This window comes from Echinops telfairi, unplaced genomic scaffold, assembly GCF_000313985.2.
Source record: "Echinops telfairi isolate 266 unplaced genomic scaffold, ASM31398v2 ScPeMD7_7425;HRSCAF=8463, whole genome shotgun sequence".
NCBI lineage: Eukaryota > Metazoa > Chordata > Mammalia > Afrosoricida > Tenrecidae > Echinops > Echinops telfairi.
In genome coordinates this window covers 3,058,550-3,064,659 of record NW_022111325.1, presented here as the reverse complement: position 1 = coordinate 3,064,659, position 6,110 = coordinate 3,058,550, and the positions used below count along the sequence as shown (strand labels likewise).

At 55.0% G+C, this 6,110-nt stretch overlaps 1 protein-coding gene across 1 annotated transcript in view; it reads left to right on the top strand.

The window, feature by feature from the left end:
* Nucleotides 1-1,278: 1,278 nt before the first annotated feature.
* The window catches only part of LOC123522617, a 20,598-nt gene continuing 15,766 nt past the window's right edge, over nucleotides 1,279-6,110 (top strand). The window contains exon 1 of the transcript XR_006680856.1: nucleotides 1,279-1,338. The gene's annotated coding sequence lies outside the window, so the exon portion shown is untranslated. The remainder of the gene's footprint in view (nucleotides 1,339-6,110) is intronic.

The following is a 6,110-nucleotide window of genomic DNA, read 5'->3' as shown; positions in this document are numbered from 1 at the left end:
GGAGGGCAGTGAGAGGAGGTGCAGGCAGCTGCTCTGGCTGCCCTGAACCCTCTTTGACTGGGGTGGGAGGAGGTTCCCCCAACTGCCCTTGTGCACCTTCTAGCCTGTGGTCAGGTTCTGGTGGGCATGCAGGTGGCATCCTCTTTGGGGATGAAGCTAGCAATTTGGGGCTGAGATATCTCTTTCTGAAAAGTGGAGCTGGGCCCAGAGATCAAATGGCTATCTATCTATGTATGTTAGCAGTGGATAGGCCCATGCGAGGCACCATTCTAGAAATCAGGCTGAGATGAAAGGTTCATTTCTAAAACCAACTGCCCCCTGCTTTTTCTTTTTGCTCCCCCCACCCCCAGATTTCCTTTGACTTTTGGTAGGTTGTCTCCTTGAATGAAAACCAAAAGGAAAAAATAAGTACCCGTGGGATTGAGTTTGAGGAGAAAGGATTCGCCAACTTACATTCTGCATCTCTCTCGTGCTCTCTCTCCTCAGTATTTTAGGAACTGGATCACCTGTGATAGACATACAATTCTCCCAAACCACAATTTAGGAAGGGCAGACTATGAAGTGTTGAGACCAGAGTCCATGCCACACATTGTGAATAATAATAATTTATATTCACACCTTTTGTGTAGGAGAGATCGGGAAGGCAAGGCCAGGGATAGCTCCAGGACACGTCTTTATGGCTTCTCAGTGCCACCCATGGGCAGGTGATAGAGAGGAAACCACAGATGTCACCCTCTGGGTCTTCTACTTCCATGTGGGTGGAGAAAGCCGGAGGGCCAGCAGAATGGAGACTATCACAGCACTTTACAGACACTCCTGAGACCAACCCCTTCCTGCCAGCCTAGCCTTGCTCCCTGGTCGTCCATGAGCAGCAGAAACCTCTAAAAGGAGATGGTCCTGGTGGGAGTCAGAAGGGCCAGGGCATCCTCTCCCCCACAGGCTGCGTGCAGACCCCTGGGGGAGGGATGGAGGTGGAGGGAGGTTGTGAGGGAGAGGCTGGGCTCCAGTCACACGGGCAAGGTGGAGCTGGAGAGGCTCTGGCTGAGGGCCCTGCCCTCCCTGCGTGTCCAGGCTTTTTCTCTCAGGATCTCCCTGGGCAGCTATAAGGCCTGGGAATTGGAGAAGGGGGCCTGGCCTGTCTGAGAACATCCGAGGTGGGGGTGAGGGAAGGAGAGAGAGAGAGAGAGACCAGGAGACTGGGGGTGCCGGACTGGGATCACAAGCATTTTTAACCTTTGCAATCTCCTTGGCAGGAGCTGGGTCTCTAAGAAGAAGCAACTCATTTGTTTCTGGTGTCTTCTTCCATTTTCCGTAGGTGGGCCACCTTCGGCTGTTGGGGTATTTATTTCCTTATTTGTTTGTGTTTGATGGTGGTGTGGGAAGGGGGAGGAGGACAGAGAAGCTGACCTCGCTTTATCTGCTCTTCCTCCTGGTCTCCATGCCACTCCCCCCTCCTCTCCACCTTTCAGCTCTGCTTTTGGTCCCCTGAGATGGTAGGAAGGCCCTGTCTAGTCAGTGATAAGGAGACCCAAACCAGCAGAAGGTAAAATGGGGGTGGAAGGCCGCTCTGCGAGTGGAGAGAAATTGGGGATATGGGGAACTCTCTTCCCTTTCCCCTGTTGGCTCCTGAGGGCAGAGATGGGGACCAGTGATAGGGGGACAGGGTTGATTGAGAAGGGAAGTGGAAGTTGAGATGGCAGCTACTGTGGTTACAATGGATGGGGGCCTGGGGGGCCCTCACCATGAGTGAGTGGGTGTGTCAGGACATGTGGCTGTAAGCGACAGGAAGGGCAATAGCACACGATACGCCAGCCAATGCATTCACCTGCATGGAAAGGTTTGAGCATGTGCATGTGTGTGCATGAGCGTGTGTAGTGCCCATGCACTTCTGCTTTTGCCCCTTTTCAGGGGGTCTTGCACACAAGGCCCAATGGATCTGGATGGACAATGCGACTGACTGACAGACCATCTACTATCTCAGTCACCATGTTCTCGCCTCCCCAACACGAAGGGAGGAGTGTAGGGGTTTGAGAAGAGAATGCAGACTGGGGAGCAGGCAGGGGAGGCCATGCTTAGACAGACCTGAGGGATTCTCAAGCTGGCTTTGAAATGAGAGGAAACAACCCCCCCACCCCCCCCCCAGTAGGGAGAGAAGGGTGGAAGTAGCTGCAGAAGTGAAAGCCTTCGGCTTGGGTCTGGGGAGGGGGGCTGCCCCAATACACAGCCTCAGCCTTGACACTGCCAATTCTTGTTTTTACCTGTCCTATCCCACAGACAATGCAAACATCCTAGAACAACCGAGAAATACATGCATAACAAGGCTCACCAGAACAATGTATTTATAAATCTGAAAACAAAAAAACAACACACATCCCAGAACTCCCCCCCCCCCCCCGCCACTGGATTCGGCTTTCATCTGTGTCTGTCTTCAAGGCAAATTAAGCTGATAATGAAACAAAGGGGGGAGATGCTTTTTATTCAATTACCTGAATATTTCCAGAGAGTGGCTTAATACCAAAATGTCTTTTGGGATCAGAATTGTCAAATTCTGTTCCCAACACTGCATCCAGGGAGCAGAATTCAGGCCAGGCTTTTCTCTGCAGGAGCTTCTTCAGACACACAGACAATGGGGTGGGCAGGGGGTTGGAGCGGTGGGGGGGGGCAGCATGCTGGCTCCTAGGTGAATTGAGGCACTTACAGGCTCTGATTAGGAGCAGCGATCTGGTGGGTGCTTCCCACCATCCGGCAGGATTCCTCTGGAAGGCTGCCTGGTTGGCCTGGTTGAGGTCCCCGAAGCCCCATGGTTCTCCAGAACCCTGCAGGGTCTGTGTGGCTGGGAGCAGCGGAAGCCGCTGCTCCCACAGAGGGGAGGCTTTCCTAGGGAGACTGAGGCTCATGTGCCAAGCTAAGCACAGAAGGGGGGACCTCGTGCCCCCATTTTGCCCAAATCCACAGTGTTTGCTGCTTACAGGGCGGCTGTAGCTAAGGCTGGGTAGTTGAAGGGTCTCCTCCGGTTACAGGAACTACTGAGCAGTCATGAACACGGCAGAAGAGACAAAACCATGGGCTCCACACACGGATCCGATCCTACCGCCCGCCCTCCTCACCGGAACTCTCCCTTCCCATGGCATGGCAAACACGCCATCCACATCACGGCAAGCGCGCGCGCACACAGGCACACACACCACTCACCTTCATTAACTAAGGCAATAATGAACAATTACCGGCAACCACTGTAGTTAAGGCATGGAGTGAGAGACCTGGACACAGGTCTGTATGGAAGGGCCCCTGTCTTGAGGGAATGGCCGGCTCCTTGGCACCCTGGACACAGCAGTTTCTTTCTTTCTCTCTCTCTCTCTCTCTTTCTTTCTTTCGGAAAACAACCCAGCTGTACACATACCAACCCCAGTTCCTTCCTGGTGGCCGCTTTTTCCGCTTCCTTTAGGGCTGCAGGACCTGATGGCTCCTTCCCCACAGAAATGGAAAGGAAATGGGAATAGAGAGGTGCCCTCCTCCTCTCTCCCCAGAGCAGGAGCCTGGGAGATGGGTTTTCAAGTCCACCCTGACAAAACGTAGCCAGCAAAAGCAGACTTCTTCAGGAATCTGGGGTCCAAGGGGTGGGGGGATTCCACGTGGACAGTGTGAGGACAACGGCCTCATGTCCATTTTCCTTCCTGGGAATTTTGCCTCCTTACATGTGGATTCTCTATCTGCTAAAGGACTTAAATCACTTCAAGAAGCAGGGGAACAAACACTATTGAGCTATTAGGGGGAACTGTAGGCATTTCCAGAAGCTAGTCAAATGTGCCCATTTCTCTTCTCCTGCCCTTGGTTTTTGAGAATGTCCACTTGGGTCCAAATTTGGCAGTGGCATGGGAGATCTCCTCTGGGCATGGGAGCCTTTCCGCCCTCCCCCTTCCCCAATAAAAACAGCAGGGGCTGGAAGAACAGAGGCCCAGCCTAGTCCAGACCAGAGTAAGGGGTAGTAGAGATAAACTTGGACACTTGGACACAGAAGGCAAGGGACTTGTACAGAAGTGCTGACAAAAACAGAAAGGGGAAGGTAGGACCTAACAGGACAGGCAGTTTTTTTTTACCCTGCAACCCCAGCTTCTCAGATGGTGGCTTAAGGGAGCAGGAAGGAAAGTAGAGAAAGGTTTGCTGAAGGTACTTTTCAGGAATATGTTGATGGGAGGGCAATGGGGAGATGTGTGCAGGGGGAACTGGTGGTGTGCACAGGTAGCATTGCTGGGTGTCTCTGGAGTGGATTGATTGGGTCTACGCTCAAGGGGATGAGACAGTGTACCGGGAAACATCTGGGGGGTTGTGGAGAGGCTGGAGGGTTTACATTTCCTCCAGGGTCCGTTTAGGGAATGCATTTAGCAGCATACCTTCAGGGAAGGTCTGTCTGTAAGGATGTTTAGACGAGGATTCTGCTTTTCTGCAACTAAAGGACAGGGACCCAGATGTTCATTCCCCACTGAGCTCCACTCAGGTGTAGAGGCCCTTGGAAGTGGGAGGGAGGCAGGAGGTGGGGAGTGGACACTTGGTGAATCGGCCACTTCTGGGAGAGGGATGACTTGACCCCATGCAAGCTTCGGGAAAGCCTTCTTTCTCCTTGAGGTAAAGGCCCCGAGAGCCCCCAGTGAGCAGGCTAGGGGTTCACAGAAGCTGCACCAGCCCCAAGCACTGATACCTGCTTCTTACCACACCCCTATGCTACAATTCTGGGAGGGAAGCAGGTAGCTCCTGGACTTCCTCCTCTTTCAAAGTCACACGCCCCATTTTCACGCAGCCAACACCAACAGCCATGCCAATCCAGAGACGTTCTTCCAGAATCTTTGAGGGGAGCTATAAATGAAAGCATTGATCTAAGCCAAATAGCATTTAGCTCGGGCTTTTGTCCCGGGCTGTGCAGACGCTGGGCCTGGGGTGGATAAAACAATTTAGCCAGGCCTGGTGGCCAACCCCAGTCCCCTGAAATGTACTCCCGGTGAGCTAGTGTTCAGGAATCCCTGCTTTTAAGAGATGACTCGTTTTAATCAGGGACAGGCCCCACGAATCAGAGTCCTGGGGTGGAGGGGTGGTTTGGAAGAGGAACCAGGAGCGAGAGAAAGCGCAGCGTCTAGTGGGTGGTGCCGGCGGCAGCGTCCGCTGGGCCAGCGGGAATTCGAATTGTTCCCAGGCAGGCACCGCCTCGGGTCCTGGGCGAGCCCGGACCGGCTGCGAGCGGAGCTTCGGGACCCCGACAGCGGACCAGGCTGGCCGGGGCCGCCCAGGGCTGGGGCTGCATACAAATGAGGGTCTCTGTAGGAGCGCTATGAGTCAGAATTCGACTCGATGGCGCTGACTGTTTCTGTTTCTCTGCGCAGAGAGGCCGCAGGTTGGGCCAGGCGGGCAGCTCGATCCGGAAAGCCCGGAATTCCGAACCTTGCTGCGGGGTGGGCGAGGAGTTGGGGTGATCTGTCGTTCTACCTCTTCAGGTACACGGAGCTGGGAGAGGCCCCGAGATGCTGGGCCTGCGGGGGGTTGATAGGAAGCGCTACGGGCCAGGAGAAGGCGCGGCGAGCAGGGGAGCTTCTGGGCTGCGCGCAATCTGCGGCGCAGCGGGTGGCGGGCTGGCTGCTCACCCGGCCTCCGCGCTCCGGGTGCTGGTGCCCGGCACAGGCTGAAGGGTTCTTCTGGTCTCTGCGAGGTGAGCAGGGAGGCCCCGCCGCCCGTGCTCGGCCCTCTCGCCTCCCTGCGAGGAACCCTAAACTTCCAGAATCCTTCTCTCTCATTTTGAATCCCAAAGCTTCCCTCACTAACGACTAGAATCACAGACTGGGGGAGTTCCGAACCCGTGACTCACGAAGGAGATCTTGAGGGCAGCGGGCAGGTAGGGGAGCGTCTCCAGGCGCCTGCATCGTTCTGAAAGGCGTGGACTCTCTCTCTCTCCCACCTGGACACCTCGGGCCTGCAGTGATCTAGCCCTGAGCCAAACGGAAAACGTACGAAGGACAGAACCGAGTGAGGCCGGAGATCAAATCCGCCGACGGCGTCGGATCGGAGACGGGCGGCGGGCCCGGGGGTGGGGTGAGGCGGCCAGAGACTGGAGATTAGCACACGGA